A 17,781-nucleotide genomic window follows, 5' to 3' on the forward strand; every position below is an offset into this window, starting at 1 on the left:
GCCTAATTTTTGTTATCAGAGAGCAGCAAACTACAATCTGAAGAAAATAACACAGTGCTGTACCTTGGTCACAGGTAATCCCCTCCCAGCCTGGGTTGCATAAACACTGAAATCCTCTTGAATGACTTCGACAATGTCCATTGATACATGGAGATGTTTTACAATAATTAATTTCTGCAAATAAGGTTAAAATTATCACACAAAAGTAATGTTTTATTTAGACTGGTCTAACAATGAGCAGGAAGTGCAAGTGTATTCATTATAGTTCATTTATTGTGCCTGTCCCATTCCTTTCAATGGAGTTTACTAAAATGTATACATGTGTAGCCCTAACCTTGCCTTATTATGGATCATTGTTGTACTGATCTCTAATGCAGTCCATAGGCTGCTATGAGCCCATCCTCAACGTCCCTTCAATTTTGATAAAACTGTGTGATGTTCCATCCAATGGGAAATCAAACCTCACTCTATACAAGCTTACCTTTCCCCTATAGGTATGTGAGTATTAACCAGTTAATGACCAGAGTGTTTTGGCCCTAGAAAAACAAACACTTTTTAGAAATTTTACACATATGGTAGTTTAACTGTCCTTTTTTCTTTCTTTCTTTTTTTCTTCATGACACATAGGGATGCTTTTTAATACCTGTTTTTATTTTGATTTTGTTAGGGGTGATGTGTACAAAAAGTTAAAAATAAAGTATTATAAATAAAAATATATTTTTTTTAACATTTTCAAAGTTACAGTAAAATAAGGTGTAAAAATTAGTTTGCTATTTTGTTTTGGTCATTTTGGGTATAGTCTCAGATTAGGGTCATTCTTCTTTTCATTTATTTATATTTTATTATATACCGCGTTTCCACAAAAATAAGGCCTACCCAGAAAATAAGTCCTGCCGTGTGTTTTTTTTTGGGGGGGGGGGGTGAAGGGGGAGAGTTGAAATATAAGCCCTACCCTGAAAATAAGCCCAAGGTACACTACAAGAAAAAAAAGCAATACTTACCTAACAGGTGGCGTCCGGGCAGTTTGCTTGCAATCCTCCGCAGCTGAGAGAATTGTTGAGAGAACTCCGCAGCTTTCCGGTTACGGAGTTCATAAATCCCACCTCCAGGAAACGATATCTCTGATTGGTTCTTCAGCGTTGCGGCTGAGCCAATCAATACAGTGCTCGAGGAACCAATCACAGGCATTCAATGCCATGGCTCTGATTGGTTCATTCGAATGCTGCACTGATTGGTTCTCGATCTCCATGGCACAGCCAATCAGAGCCATCACTTCTTGGAGGCAGGGTTTATGAACTCCAGTACAAGGAAGCAATGTTCTGTTGGCGACCGCAAGCAAGCTTCTGGAGCTCCGCAGACCAGCAGGAGAGACCCAGATCATGCTAGGTAAGCAGCATACAGACTTTTTTTTTACTGCGCAGTCGTGGTGTAACGCTCCCATTGATTTCATTGGGAGACTCGCAGACATGCGCTTGAACACAATTTTTAAGCGCTGTTCATTCTATTTTTTGCGTTTAGCACACCTCAATAATGATGGGTACTTGCCTCCGGAAACTAAAGTAAAATTGCAACAGAACGTCACGCCCTAAAAACGCTTGAACGTCAAAGGGCCTGTTGCATATACACTGAGGCTGCAATGCCGTGGGGCCTGGGGAGATATTCCCTTTCGCAGGCTCACCTCCTCTCTCCTCCCTTCCAGCCGTTTTGCAATGGGAGGGTGCAGGACGGGGGCAGAGCTAAGCTCCAGCCTCTTGTCCGCAGCCAGCAATAGGAGGGGGCGGAGCTTATTTCCACCCCTGTCCTGCCCCCTCCCATTGCAAGCATCGGCAAGGAGAAGAGAAGGGGAGGGAGAGTTTAGGAGTCGCGCTGCTAAACTCCCTCCCACCTCTCTTCTCTGACAGCTAGCATGGGCTCCCTTAGGTATCTATGCAGCCGCCGGTGTGAAGGTGGCGGGTCAGGCGCTTTCACGCTGCGGAAATACGCCCCTATGCACTGATGCATTGTAAGCCAATGTATCAGAGGGGCAGCGTATATAGGCCGGGTGTGAAAACCCAGCGGATATACGACCATGTGAATAAGCCCTCAGCAAGGCAGAAGTAAATTTCACACTGATTTACACACACATTTTAAGATCTCTTTTAGTAGATTAGCAGTGCTATATACTGTATGATGTAAAAAGAACAATATTGGCAAGATGATTATTACGTACCAAGGCAGGTAAATCCATCTCCCTTGTACCCTGCAGTACACGCACAGGAATAAGAGCCGTAGGTGTTCAAACAGGTGGCTTTAGGGTGACACCTGCTCAGGCCTGCCTGGCATTCGTCCACATCTGTCGTTAAAAAATGGAACAGTTAGGAAGAGTTCACAAAGGTAACAGTAGCATCGTCATGTATAAGAAAAAAACAGACTTCTGATAGGTTATTAGGATTTTCTGACTGGTTCAGAAGATAAAAAAGGCACCGTGCAACTTTGCAACCATATTTTTTTTGCTGATTTTTTTTACCAAAATACTAACAAATGATACAACCCTGAAAATAGTTTTGATTAAAAATATACTGCCATTTTGTGTATACAGATCCTATACAGACCTATGTATCTCCATAGTTACACAAATATCCTGTCTTATCCTACAGACATACTGGGGGACATTTTAAAAAGATTTTAAACCAGCTTCTGGTGTAAAAAAAAAATCTCAAATCCTTGCGCAAATGGCTACTTTTCAGCTTCTTGAATTGGCCTTTGTACTTAGAGAAGTGGGTGGGGTTTGTTAGGTGGAGGTGTGGTCATCCTGAACCGACAGATTTATGTACAATTTACGCCAGAAAGCATTGCAAATTATGCCAAAAGTGTACACGATTTCAGACCTGGAGTTCATATTTCTGTGTAGGTGCACGGAGGTGCCAAAATGTGAGTAATATATGACATTCGCCTTTCCATAAATTAGGTGCATCGTGCGCTGATGTAAATTATACTAAGACTGGCGTTAGAAATTTTTCCTACTGTATGTTACTCCCTTCTATTTGCTCCCTGGTACTGGTGTATTATGTCGCCACCGGAAGTTAGGGGTGGCAACATAATACAGCAGTTTTGACATGGAGTAAGCTTGTGATTGACTGGGGGCGTGTTTCATCCCCCAAGTGCCGTTGTCTGTCGGGGAGGACAGCAGCAAGAGTGGGAGCGGGGGCGGCAGCAGCCACTGTGGCCGCAGGAGCAGTAGGAGAGGCGCCAGCGGCGGGGCCAGGAGGAGAGGCAATGGCGGCTGCGGCGAGCGGATTGGAGCCGGCGGCAGAGGCGGCGCCTGGAAAATAGGCAGTGGCAGGAGAAGAAGCAGTGCCAGGAGAAAGGCAGTGGCGTACCCGGAGACCCCATGGCAGCAGTGGCAGCAGGAGAGCCCCAGGTCGTAGCAGCGTCGGTATGGATTTTTTGCCTGGGCTGGAGAGTTACCATTAACTCCTGTTAACAGGAAAAATAACCTAAACCCTCCTGCCGAGGCAAAAATCCATAAAGATTTTAGCCAATCGGGAGCTAGGGGCGTGACAGGGGCGTTTCTCCATGCAATCCCTGTCAAACCCCTAGCTTCCGGTGGCATCAAGGTACACCAGAACTTTGTCTGCTTTTCTAATTTCTGTAAAATAGAAGAGTGAACAGGAGTGGAGCAACACAAGCCATCTGAATGAGACTACAGACAGGGTTTGTTTTTGGTAGAAACTATGGGGATATGTAGGTTTGCATAGGAACTATATACAGAAATGGTAGGGTTTTCACCAAAACCTAGGTACACAGTTGTTTCATGTTTTATTTTACATGCATTGAAATAATAAAATACTGATAATTGCTTATGTAAGAGGGAGGCACTGTTTGGAGTGGCATACGGCAGCTTACAGAGCATCCGACAGTCGTGGAAGTTAGCCCTGCCTCTCCTGGTTGGGGAGGGGAGAGAGGATAGCTCAGCTTCAGGCAGCATGTTGTAGCCCACTGGGTGGTGCCACTTTGGTTTAACCTCTCAGAGGTTATATATATGATCTCCACCCCCAGTGGTGACGCCACAGAGTGTAGTATAAATGCACATATGTAATACATATTATGACAAAGGAAATGTGATGGCGCAGCAAGGCACATGCTTAAAGGGGTTGTCTCGCGGCAAATATCAAAATTTAACATTACCCCATTCCCCCTGTCACCCCCCTGGCATAAAATAGCAATTTAAAGCGGTTTTTAAACGGCTTGCTACTCACCCATCCGACAAAATATGGAGTTTTTAAAATCTTCTGCCTAAGATGGCCGCCGGTCCTTTCCCAGGGATGCACTGCGGTTTTCTCCCATGGTGCACCGCGGGTCTTCTCCCATGGTGCACCATGGGCTCTGTGCGTTCCATTGCCGATTCCAGCCTCCTGATTGGCTGGAATCTACACACATGACGGGGCGGAGCTACGATGACGACGCGGTGACCAGCTCTCCGGCACGAGCGGCCCCATTCACCAGCCAGAAGCACGGACTGCGCAAGCGCGTCTAAAAATGCCAGAAGTCATCAGAATTAGACGGATCCATGGCGACGGGGACACCAGCAACGGAGCAGGTAAGTGAATAACTTCTGTATGGCTCATATTTAATGCACGATGTACATTACAAAGTGCATTAATATGGCCATACAGAAGTGCTGAACCCCACTTGCTGCCGCGAGACAACCCCTTTAAGATGACGCAGCAGGCAAAATGTAGAGTAATGTGTAATGTGGGAGAGAAACCGCTAGTTGATGATGATGTTATGATGACCTCTAGACTTTAGTATCATCTATGATGTGTTTTACGCATTCCATAAGTGGGAAACCTGCTCCTTCAGGTTTTTTAAGGTCGAGGCCTATGGTCACAAAGAATGATGATTAAAGGAGATGTCCCGAGGCAGCAAGTGGGTCTATACACTTCTGTATGGCCATAATAATGCACTTTGTAATGTACATTGTGCATTAATTATGAGCCATACAGAAGTTATAAAAAGTTTTATACTTACCTGCTCCGTTGCTGGCGTCCTCGTCTCCATGGTGCCGACTAATTTTCGCCCTCCGATGGCCAAATTAGCCGCGCTTGCGCAGTCCGGGTCTTCTCCTCTTCTCTATGGGGCTCCGTGTAGCTCCGTGTAGCTCCGCCCCGTCACGTGCCGATTCCAGCCAATCAGGAGGCTGGAATCGGCAATGGACCGCACAGAAGCCCTGCGGTCCATGAAGACAGAGGATCCCGGCGGCCATCTTCAGCAGGTGAGTATGAAGACGCCGGACCGCCGGGATTCAGGTAAGCGCTGTGCGGGTGGTTTTTTTAACCCCTGCATCGGGGTTGTCTCGCGCCGAACGGGGGGGGGGTTTAAAAAAAAAAAACCCCGTTTCGGCGCGGGACATCTCCTTTAAGCATGTAGCAGTTTTGCTTCAAGTAATGAGATGTAAATTACGGAGATAAAATATAAGGAACACTATGGGCCTTGCTGCTGAACTATGGAGAAACAGAACGAGATGTATATGTCGGCAAAAGACACCAAGTGAACGAAGTATTGTAGCTTTCACAGTACTATTGCTTAAAGTTTGAGTGTTTATGCTACCCGCTTATTATATGACATTAAAATACAAGATCCTTCCTATGGAGTGTAACCTGTATATTGTGCAACTGTTCAGTAAAGTTATTTTTATAAAAAAAAGAAGAATGTGCCGCCTCGCCTCCATTAGTCATTGACGCGCCATCCTGAACCTGTCCCACGATCGATTCCAGTTACAGGGTAGAAAAGTTTAATTTGAGACCTGCAGGGACTTTAATGCAAGTCATCACATTCTGTGTTATAATTCCATCACATACTCTTCAAATGCATATTCTGCAGGAAAGTAAGAGTTTTAAAAAAAAGTGCACTGCGCATGTGCGCTGGCGCGCTAGCTGCACACATCCGCAGTACAGGAAAAAGAAGACCTGGACAGGTACGTGCAGTCGACGGTCATGGGCAGAGTCGGATTCCGCTGCGGGCTCCTGCATACGGAATCCGACCCACCTGTTGACATGAGGCCTTACCAATGTAATGGGCCAAATGTATACCAATATAGGTGAACATCTGGATCTTTTTTATTTGCTATATAGAATATTGTAGGCTGCTGTGCTATGCAATATGCTACAGCATATTTAAGTGAGTCGTTGGTAGATTTGTATATATGTCGTACAGTTGAGTATCCATGTCCAAAACATTGGGTGGAAGGGACCTAAGATCACCAAAAAGCAGGACAATCCAAGAATCTATAAAAAGGATGGCAAATTAAGGAAAATAAAGCGAACACGTACCCAGGACATGTTGCCATACATCTTTGTAACAATTCCTTAATACTATACCTCTATTACAAGTCACTCCTTCCCATCCAGGCTCACATAGGCACTCAGATCCTTTCGGAGTACTCCGGCATTTTCCATTTATACATGGAGATTTTTTGCAGTAATTTATTTCTAGAGTAAAAAGATCAACTGAATTATCTCGGGTAATAACTCCACAATAGCATAATCTTCTGTATATACAGTCATCTTACCTTTACAGAAGTATCCATCGCCTTTATAACCTGACTTGCAAACGCATGTATATGTTCCATTGTTATTCATGCAGTCCGCATTAGCATTACACTGAAGTAGACATTTGCTGTCACCTGCCAATAGCATAGTCATTAACAGAGATGGTAACATTGGGTTAGTACATGTTGATGTAGAAGTACGCATTCAAGCCCTTTTTAATGTAAAGACAGCTAATTGCTACACATAGAGATTGGAGATCAGCAGTAATTGCAGAGTAAGCTGTGACAGGCCTACAGCATCATCTGTATGTAGTATTATATACCAGCCATTCTAATGACTGGCCAACTATGTAATAAATTCACAAGCCAGCTCTTGTGAGTGGCTCTCTACTCTAAGGTCGTGCTTACACCGGACGCTTTTTTACCACGATTAGCTTACTACAGTCCAACGGCCATTGATTTCAATGGGGCCTCGTGGCCATGTTCTTGAACACTGTGTTTCTAATGTCGCATTTTTGTAGCACTGTCTGTTCTAGCTTTAGTGCTTTTTAACGCACCTCATCACCCATCACAATTATGGGGTGTGTTAAAAAGCACTGTAAAATGCTGTTACATGCATTCAAAAATGCTGCTAAAAATCGCGGTAAAAATGCCGCAATTTCGAGCTGAGTTTTCTTAGGGCCAATTCACATGGGTGTATTTGTGTTGCATATTACATGCGGAATACACAGTGCTGAATCGCCATTGATTTGCATTAGGGTATTTAGACAAGCATATTTTTCACTTCAGTTACATGAAAAAACCCAGCATCTACTACAGTATTTTGATGCATATCATGCACTGATATAGCCCATTGAGGTCAATGGGAATCCGTAAATATGCAGTGAATACACTTGATACATGAGTATTCACTGCATATTTGTGCATGAAATCAATGGGCTTTCTTACATATTTTTTACAAGCGTAAAACCGCAGTGATTATGTGTGTAACCAAAACACCATACGGGTCCAAATACACACTGAATAGGCAAGTTTTGGTCCATAAATATGCAGTGTTTTCATGGATTGAAATATGCATACGCCCTTGTGAATTAGCCCTAAAACCAGATTCACGTGGCCATATGGCAGTTGCACCAGAGAAACTCAGGTTTAACTTTTATTGGATGGCACATGGACACATATATCTGTGCTGTCCAATTCGCATGGACAATGCACATTGTAGTGAAAACAAACAAAAATAGGACATGTGGCATTATCTTATACGAATGTGTATATTCCACAGACATGTGCTGTCCGTGGAATACATGAGCAGAACACGACTCGAAAATACAGCCATGTGAATTTGCCTTTAGTAATATCAGGGGTCCAAACAGGAAACTCTATGATAGTCATAAAAAAGGGGTTGTGTTGGGGAGACAAGTCGCATGAACGCTCATGCCTGTTACACTAAATATCTTTACACTCATCAGTTTTGGGCTTATCACGCCAGTAACGGATTTAATAATAAAACTAGTTGACTCTATAGAAGCATGCTTTCTGCTTGCTATTTCCAGTGTCTGAAATGTCATCAAGAAATGGAAGTGAAAAGAGTTGCATCAACCAGACATTATAGAGCTCCCCAGAAATCCTCTTTATGAGCCAGAAAAGGAGACACATTGTATAAAAGTGGGAAGAGTCAAACCATATATATATGACATGGATGGCCAGTCATCTAGCTAGAGAAAGTTGCGGCCTGATCACCATAGTGGCTCCTAATGAAAAGGACCTATCTCTGATTAGACAACTGCTTTAAGGCACTTTTCAGACAAGCGTCATTTTAGCGCTCCGCTAAAAAAATCGCTGGCATAAGAGCGCTAAATCGCGCGAACGAAGAGTAGCCATGGCCAAGCCATGGCTATTCTCTGTGAGTTTACATGGCTGGCTGCAGCGTCTTGCAGTGCACTGATGCCGCAGCCCCGAAATCCCTAGGGCAGAACAATCAAAAAGCATCCCCGTGTGGATGAACGAAATCCCCTGCCGCAGGGATGAAACGAATTCCCACGACGAGGGGACTCCCTTTATCTCCCTTTGTCGTCTGGCTACCACAGGAGTTATTGGAATTGCACCGTCAAAAAATAGGACAAATCTCGGCAAAAAAATTCGTTTGTTTGAAAGAACCCATAGGAAACCATAGGGGCTTTAAATTTCCGGTTTTTGATGCACCTACTCTGTGTCAAAATGATGCTCGTGTGAAAGAAGCCTAAGGAGAACTGTTGAAGTTGAGACAAAAAAATAGAAGAACAAGAAAACTCTTTGATAGAACCACTCATGACGGCCAAGGACTTGCATGGCCAATTGCCTGCCACTTGAATAGTGGGGCATGGTCACTGTGCAGCATTATTTGCACCAACATGAAGAAGGTTCAGGAGAAAACCTGACCTGTGATCTCTCCACAAAAGTCAACGTCTCAAGCATATTTTAGCCAAATAATAATCAAAGCATTAGCAGACCATAGCATTAGTTACTAATATGCATTATCTTAGGGGATTATAGATAAAGATGATTAAACACTTCAATAAAGTGACACCTTGCCATACATAAACATTGGATTCAGTTTTTCGGCTGTGCGGCAGCTAATGGCACAGGAATTATTGTGCGGAAATAAGGAAGAATGGCTTACACTAAATATCAGCAAATCCCAAAATTGGACCTGAGAAGAGACTAGAAATTGCAAGACTCAACCAGGCCATGCATGGAGGATGGCTGCGCTAAAAGCGTATGTAATGAAAGAAACAATCCGAGCAACCTGACAAGACAAATGTATTAAGAATCCTAAAAAACTACGACAAACCCCAAATGTGCAGTTTACCTACTAGTGCACTAATGCTCATCACATAAATGTTTGTACTTTCGTATTAGTGAAACTTTAGAAATATAAACTGGCAGTCAGTACTCAGTAGCTCTATATGCTAATATGGTTACAGTTGTTACACCCATATAACAAACTGGACAAAAAGTCCTTTCTGTGACTGTTCCCCTGGTGATTAGCTGCATCTTTGCTGTTAGTTGCCCCAAGCCAAACACTGAGAGATAATGAAGACTTGACACCAAGTTCCTTCAGAGAGCATTTGTACTACAGATCTTATCTAGCTGGTATAATACAATGCTATATGTACATATCATCAGCTATACAATAAATCAGTTACCGGTAATAGATTATCATCATCTCAGCAAAGTGCTGCACCTTAGGTTTAGATGTGACCCCATATGGTCGCCATTTATTTTGACATGTATTTGCAGGGGAAATGTGTGACCGTCTATGGCGTATACATTCTAACATAACGTATATTAGGTAATGGACACATTAATAATTAGAAGCAAGTCTGTTGTGGTACTTGTTCTAATAACTAATCCTGGAAACACTCTTTAAGTAGAATTAGTGTAAGATAATGGTTCACAGGAACATCATGTTTTAGTTATTCTCTATATCACATGGGAAGTATAACTATATTAAATAACCAATAAGATCCCATGAAGTATCACTGATCTAAACTGTCTTAACATGAAGTAGCAGTAAACACTTTATAGCAAAACTATGTAAACAATAATAAAAGAATGATGTCTCCTTGTGACTGCAAACACCATATAAACAGACAATATTAATGAATGAGAACTAGTACTATATGGATAATGGGGAAGGGACATTTATAAGTATACTGTACTTTATCACACTTTAAGCACATATGGGACATCCATCAGTTTTACACCTCCTAGATGATAAATAACACCGATAACTGTATTTTCCAGAGAGAAAAAGGGTTTGAAACCAGATAATTTTATAAACTTGTGTTTAAAAATATCACATTTCATCCTTACCCTGAGAAAAGACTTCTTCCAAACACCAGGCAGAAATCAATCCATAAATCCAGATGCTGAATATTATTCCCATTTTCCAGAATGATCAAAAGCAAAGGTATCTGGTACCCAACATAGTAGTGTGTATAAGGATGGCTCCACAGAGGTGATCTATAGACGTAGTGTAGCAACTCAGAAAGGGTCTATACCTGCAATAACCAAGCAGGAACAACAGGGCTGTTACCCCCACCCACATCCCTTCCCTCTTTCAGAATCCTGGAAACACACAACACTTGTAAATTGTTTGTGGTAAACCTTCTGACAGGTCAGCAGTTCACTAATGTATTGTTATAGCATGTCATTAGTAGGATGGATACCTGCAGAGATTGCCATACTTAGGGCTTATTCACAAAAGGGATTTTCACGTCCGTGATTGCAACTGACTGGACACTGACAGCACAGTGATCCATTATAGTCAATGGGGCTATGCAGAGATGCATTTTTTTTTTGTTTTACACAGACCGATGGGCCTTGTAAGAAAAAAAATAAAAATCAGTTTGTCCTAAAGTGAAAAGTGTCGCATTGTATTTCCCTCTGGTTTCTTGTTGACATAGTGATGATTTCTTTCTTGTAGACATTTAATGCAGGCCATGACTTAAGCCCCATTTACAGGGGACGAATGTTGGGCAAATGATGCCCGACACTCGTCCCCACATGTACTCGCTCCCGTGCTGTTACACAGCGACATAGCGACGAGCAGGGGCAGGGAGGCTGCAGGAGATTTCACTCCTCGCTCTCTGCCACTCTTCATTCACTTAAAGGGGTTGTCCCGCGAAACAAAGTGGGGTTAAGCACTTCTGTATGGCCAAATTAATGCACTTTGTAATATACATCGTGCATTAATTATGAGCCATACAGAAGTTATTCACTTACCTGTTCCGTTGCTGGCGTCCCCGTCTCCATGGTGCCGTCTAATCTTCAGCGTCTAATCGCCCGATTAGACGCGCTTGTGCAGTCCGGTCTTCTCCTTTGCTGAATGGGGCCGCTCGTGCCGGAGAGCGGCTCCTCGTAGCTCCGCCCCGTCACGTGTGCCGATTCCAGCCAATCAGGAGGCTGGAATCGGCAATGGACCGCACAGAAGCCCTGCGGTCCACCGAGGGTGAAGATCCCGGCGGCCATCTTCACAAGGTAAGTATGAAGACGCCGGACCGCGGGGATTCGGGTAAGTACTATCTGTTTGTTTTTTTTTATCCCTGCATCGGGTTTGTCTCGCGCCGAACGGGAGGGCTATTGAAAGAAAAAAAACCTGTTTCGGCGTGGGACAACCCCTTTAACATAGCAGCTGTTCAGTACTGAACGGCTGCTGTTCACACTGAACGATCATCGTTCAGCTCATCTTTCATCGTTTAGGCTGTGAGCCAACGCTGCTCGTCTGCAACAGCACAGGAGCGAGTAACTACGGGGACGAGTGTTGGGCATTGTTTGCTTGACATTTGTCCCCAGTAAATGGGGCTTCACATGTACAGGCTTCTACTTTGTAGGACTTTTTATAATGTCCAGTTTATTGTATTCTTGCATCACACCTTCTCTCACAAGAATAACTACCTTTATTGGATGTTACCTGTCTATTGAAGTAATTACACTGCAATAGGATTAATGTATAATATCTCCTTTATTCATGAAAAGCTCAACATTATTTGCCTGTTCTAGCTCTCTATTTAATCTTGTTTGAAAGGACCAGTCATGGATATCTCTTTGATTCTAGCTCTTTTATTTCATATGCCAATTATATAGATGTGTCACATATGTTCAATAGACACATAATGAACAGTCTGTTTATAAGAAATAATATCAGCGATTTAGTTATCTGAATAAAAGACAAGACAGTCGTTCTTCGTTGGAAAGGTCAATGGTCACAGCTTTATTAAAAAAAACTTACTATATGTAATCCCAAAGAATAATCATAAATATAGCCATACTTAACGTAACGAAGGTACCCACCACTAGACACAAACCTGACAAGCTACAGTGGCAAAAACCAGGGGCAATTAAACACAGGGAATAACCAGCTCCGAACTGCTTCCCAGGGTCTACCTCTTAGAGAAGCCCAATTTAGCATTGCATCGCACCTGAAGCATATAATTTGGGTTAACAATAACTCACTAAATCAGCTGCTGTCAAGGACCCACCTGTCAGGACTGGGGTCCAGGATGATGGAGGTCCCTGAAATAACCCGCAACCCCTGTCCCTACTACTTCCCCCCTGGGCTAAGCCCCAGGTCGAAAACTGGGCAACGGTCCCTACACTCACTAAGGAAAGTGGACACAGGGACTAATGAACAGACAGACACTGGGACAAACAATAGCAAGGCGAGTCAGACTATCCGGGTCGGCAACGAGAAAGTACGCAGTAGAGAGGGTCAGGCAATGGCAACGTCAGGTCCAAAAATAGGGAGTCAAAACACGAGTCAAAACATGAAGTACGCGGGTGTAGCAGGAAGACCAAGCTAACACTGGCACTGGTATGCAGACACAAGCAGGTTTAAATGCTGTCAAAGCTCCCGTCCCAGCAGCTGATTGTGGCGGGGAGTCTGACAGCAGCTGAGTACACCCAGCAGCACTGGGGAACCTGCCCCCAGCCCTGCAGAAGGCTTAAAAGGAGAACCATGCCGGGTTGCCATGGTACCGAGGACGCGACGCGGGGCAACACCCTCCACGTCCCCAGCAAGCCGGCGGCCAGGGGAGGTGACGAGGACTGGGCCTCCCCTGTGCCACACAGCAGTCACCTGTGTGACAGGATTGGTGGTGAGGGCACGAGGGACTTGTGAGCTGCCGGTCCTGACACCACCATAGCACATCAACTTGACCCCTACTTGTCACCCCAAACCTGAACACCAAAATCCAGAACCTCTGATAGGCCAAAATTAAAAATGCCAAGGCTTACATTCGTCAATATATGTACCTCCAAGTTGTACCACAACCAAACTGCCGTTAAGGGGCACAAACTTCGCCTTAACTTTATTAACTTTTATCCTGGTCAAATTCAGGGCTGATAAGGAAATCACATTTCTCCGCTTAAGTTGCTGAATGATCTCAGACCAAACTATCAAAATTTCAGAGTGTAAATCCCAAAAGCAGAGAAAATCCCTCATCAGGTTCTTTTTTAAATTTTGCACAGGATAGCTACCCAGACTGTTACCCTCCACAAAAACCACCAATATATGAGGGGGACCTCACCTTCAAACACTGTCCTCGTATAAACGCCTTACCTGATCCCAAGTAAAACCTTGCACCCCGACACAATGAACTTTTATATAAATCCAAATACCTACAATCAGGGCAAATATTGGCCCTCCTCTCAGCTCATTGAAGATACAAATGGCCCAAGACCCAAACACCACACTTTCCAGTACCTGAAAAAAACAAAACAATGACAAAAAACACAAAAAAATAAAATGATGCGACTCAATATCGTTTAGCAGCTTCTCGAACTTCAACTAAATTAGACCGGACATACAATCTAAAGCATTCCAGACTTCCATCTTATGATCCTTTGCACTGATCTCTGTCCTCAAGGCCAAAGAGCCCCGATTCAGTGGCCACCCCAATCCGAAAAGAGTGTGAACTGTAAACAGACGGCAAAAGGCCAAGGTCGCATATGCACCAACGAAAAACCAAAACAAACTCGTATCTGGACAAAGCCATACCATCCAGATGCATCAACAATGATGCTCCCCCTGCTGGTCGAATAGCTACAAACTCTTCAAAACACCCAAATGGACAGATAACCAACTTTTCCAAATGGCCCAGCCAGATTACGAAACCCTTTCTTTTGTGATCAGTCATATAGTTAAACAAAGGAACTGCGCAACGATGATTTTGTTTCGGGCTCAAAATTAGTATATTCTTATGTAATTCCATCTGCTAAATTCAAAAATCACCATAAAAATGACCGATTAGCTCTTGCTTTGGAGATACAGTGACATGTTATTTTTTAGAGTTTACATCTTTATTTTGTGGTATTTTTTTTTTGGGGGGGGGAGTTGTCACACCACTCAAATGACACAACACAACGTTCTCCAAATGTTTGTAGGTTATAAACATAATAAATGTTGCCATGACTGAGTTTCATAGTGTTTCTGTTTTTATTTTTTTCATTATTTCTGGTTTTAGAGTGCTTTTGAAGTGCAAAATTTGCTATATCAAAATGCCGCGAAAATGTGTAAATTTAGTGAATAATTTTTGTTACATTTGTGGTAAAATAACATTTTCATCACAGAAACGCAATCTTTCGCCTCTTGTGAAGACTGCCTATTATCATTATTTTGTTATGACGTTAGGGGGCCAGGATAAGTCATGGGCTCCACATATATGTTGCAACTCTTGTTCAGTTAAACTACGAAAATATCTGAAAATAAAAAATGATTTATGGCTTTTGCTGTGCCTATGGTTTGGCAGAAGCCTACAAACCATACAGATGACTACTATTTCTGCTTGACTCCACCTATAAAGGCAGGATTGTCATTGAAGAAAACAGGAACAGTTCAATACCCGAATCTTCCATCTGCTATTTGACCTCTTCCACATTAGGATAATTTACCAGTTTCTACTCCACCCCAACATTATGAGCTTGAAGTCGAAAATAAAGAAAGTGTGGAAAAAGAATAACCCAACAAACCTTCCACATCCCATAACCCTGACTTTGAGGTAAAAGATGATATACCGTACGAACTGAGTCAAGCGGAATTGAGTGATCTCATTCAAGACCTTGGGGGGAAATCACAGTGGTATGTAGAAATCTATATATTACGTAGAAAGCCCTTCACAGATATAGAGTAGATTAAAATAATAAACTTTATTTCACAAAATATTAAAAAGGTGGGCTAACATAGAACACTGATGGACACAAACTAACAGGACAAACATCAAGCATCGACACTTTAAGGGGGTCGTTAATGATTGCTAGTCCCCTAATAATAGTTACGGGATAAACGTCTAGCCTGGTGGTGATCCACACTTAGTGGTGTTCTCAAAGGTTGAGCAATACTTGTTATTACTATGCAGTGTACCCGGTCCTCCCTCGACCGTATGTTGGGTATTTGTTTGGTACTGTAATTTTTAATATATATAGGCCACTCATGCAGTCAATGCTCGCTGAGTATTCGCCTGATGGTGATAAATGTCTTGTACTGTTCTCAGGGTTTATAGTACTAGAGTACGAGGCTCCAAGGTAGAGCTCATCGGCACTATATAGATGTTGAGTGCCTGTGTACCACTGCCGTAGTTGTCTAATATATTGAGTATTCATTCAATTATAGTTATTGTATAATACTCATGCGTTGCATGCTCAACAGGTGCTCGACGTGTTTCCCTGTCCTTATTTGGGACAGCTCATCAGGAGCGGGGCCCTGTATCGCCCCGGGAGTAGTGTTTTACAGTAGTTGTGGATACCGGTTACTATTTCCCCTCTGAATGCCTAATGAGTGGGACACTAGCCTCCCATATTGATCCTTTCCAACATGACTAGCCTTGAGCCTGCTGTTCACTGAAACAGATCGAAATCTTGAATCTAACTGAACGGGGTAACAAGCACTAGCATCTTCTGAGACCCTGACTCTATGGTCCCGATAGCTAAGTGCCGCACGTGCAGTAACTGGGTTCGCTTCATCAATACCCTTGCTATAGCACATGCACATTGTTACACCCGGAGACCACACAGGGTGTCTGACACCATACGTGTGACCCTCTATCATAGCTAATGACGGAGATGATTCTCTGATTTTCATATGGGCAATATGAGGCGCGGTCCTATTTAATGGGCTGGATGAAGCGCTTAACCGCCATACTTTGTTACAGAGTCTCCCCAATAGACATATTGATCTGGCTGAGCGAGCATTCTTCAAGACACCGCTTGACAATATTAATTATGCAAGTGGTGGTGTGCTGTTAATAGGAGTGGACGTGTTAAGAGGACCAAGCTACAGAATACCCTGTATAGGGTACAACTCTAGCTTGTAAACGACTATACCCTAAGTCCCAATTTTGGTGCTTAGTAACCGGTATCCACAACTACTGTAAAACACTACTCCCGGGGCAATACAGGGCCCCACTCCTGATGAACTGTCCCAAATAAGTACAGGGAAACGCGTTGAGCACCTGTTGAGCATGCAATTTATGAGTATTATACAACAACTACAGAACACCGGTTGAGCATGCAACGCATGAGTATTATACAATAACTATAATTGAGTGAATACTCGATATATTAGACAACTACGGCAGTGGTACACAGGCACTCAACATCTATATAGTGCCGATGAGCTCTACCTTGGAGCCCCATACTCTAGTACTATAAACCCTGACAACAGTACAGGACATTTATCACCATCAGGCGAATACTCAGCGAGCATTGACTGCATGAGTGGCCTATATATATTAAAAATTACAGTACCAAACAAATACCCAACATACGGTCGAGGGAGGACCGGGTACACTGCATAGTAATAACAAGTATTGCTCAACCTTTGAGAACACCACTAAGTGTGGATCACCACCAGGCTAGATGTTTATCCCCTAACTATTATTAGGGGACTAGCAATCATTAACGACCCCTTTAAAGGGTCGATGCTTGATGTTTGTCCTGTTAGTTTGTGTCCGTCAGTGTTCTATGTTAGCCCACCTTTTTAATATTTTGTGAAATAAAGTTTATTATTTTAATCTACTCTATATCTGTGAAGGTCATTCAAGACCTTGACTTGTCAAAGGAGAAGGCAGAACTTCTATGGTCAAGACTACAGCAATGGAATCTTCTCCAACGTTATATCAGGGTCTCACAGTACAGAGCATGTCAGAGGGATCTGCTTCCTTTTTTGAGAAGAAAAACAATCTGGTTGTTTGCTGAGACGTTAATGGCCTGATGAAATGTTTGAATTTGCACCATGATCCAACTGTATGGAGGCTATAGACTCCGCCAAGCTTAGTTTGAAAGCTGTATTACTTCACAACGGCAACTGTCTTCCTTCTATTCCTGTTGGTCATGCAGTTCACATGAAGGAGACTTATGCAAACATGACAGCCCTCCTCGACTCGATCAAATCTGCTGAACACAAGTGGAAAATCTGTGGCGATCTAAAAGTCATCACTATACTCTAAGGAATGCAACTGGGGTACACTAAATACTGTTGCTTTTTATGTATGTGGGGCTGTAGGGATAGGAAATCGCATTACATTCAAGCGGACTGGCCTGCAAGAAATCTTGACTCTACCGAGAAAACTGTCATTGCCGAGCTGCTCATGGACACAAAAGATGTTCTTCTTCCACCCCTTCACATAAAGCTGGGTTTAATGAAAAATTTTGTCAAAGGTATAAACCAGGAAGGACAGACATTTAAGTACTTTATTTCCTAGATTGAGTGAAGG

Source organism: Eleutherodactylus coqui, chromosome 1, assembly GCF_035609145.1.
Source record: "Eleutherodactylus coqui strain aEleCoq1 chromosome 1, aEleCoq1.hap1, whole genome shotgun sequence".
Taxonomy (NCBI): Eukaryota; Metazoa; Chordata; class Amphibia; order Anura; family Eleutherodactylidae; genus Eleutherodactylus; species Eleutherodactylus coqui.